Genomic DNA, 633 nt, shown 5'->3' with positions numbered 1-633 from the left:
CCCCCCCCCCCGCCTCTGCAGGAGACCCTCAAACACTAGCAGGTAGGTCTGGTTCAGTCTCCCCTGGGGTCACTGCTCCTTCCCCTGGGTCCCGATGCACACACTGCTTTGTGTGTGCCCTCCAAGAGTGGAGTCTCTGTTTCCCCCAGTCCTGTCGAAGTCCTGCAATCAATTCCCTCTAGGCTTCAAAGTCTGATTCTCTAGGAATTCCTCCTCCCGTTGCCAGACCCCCAGGTTGGGAAGCCTGATGTGGGGCTCAGAACCTTCACTCCAGCAGGTGGACTTCTGTGGTATAAGTGTTCTCCAGTCTGTGAGTCACCCACCCAGCAGTTATGGGATTTGATTTTACTGTGATTGCGCCCCTCCTACCATCTCATTGTGGCTTCTCCTTTGTCTTCGCATATGGGGGATCTATTTTGGTGAGTTCCAGTGTCTTCCTGTTGATGACTGTCCAGCAGCTAGTTGTGATTCTGGTGCTCCCGCAAGAGGGAGTGAGAGCACGTCCTTCTACTCCGCCATCTTGGTTCCTCTCCTCGAAATTTAGAGCTTTTTAAACTCAATTTTACACTTAGAAGGTTTTAGCTTGTTGCCTGCCTTATCACAAATTCAGTTTCATGCCCCCCAGTCCTTCAT

Source organism: Monodon monoceros, unplaced genomic scaffold, assembly GCF_005190385.1.
Source record: "Monodon monoceros isolate NGI ecotype Baffin Bay Population unplaced genomic scaffold, NGI_Narwhal_1 Super_Scaffold_2, whole genome shotgun sequence".
In the NCBI taxonomy this organism is placed as follows: domain Eukaryota; kingdom Metazoa; phylum Chordata; class Mammalia; order Artiodactyla; family Monodontidae; genus Monodon; species Monodon monoceros.
This window is presented reverse-complemented; position numbering follows the sequence as displayed.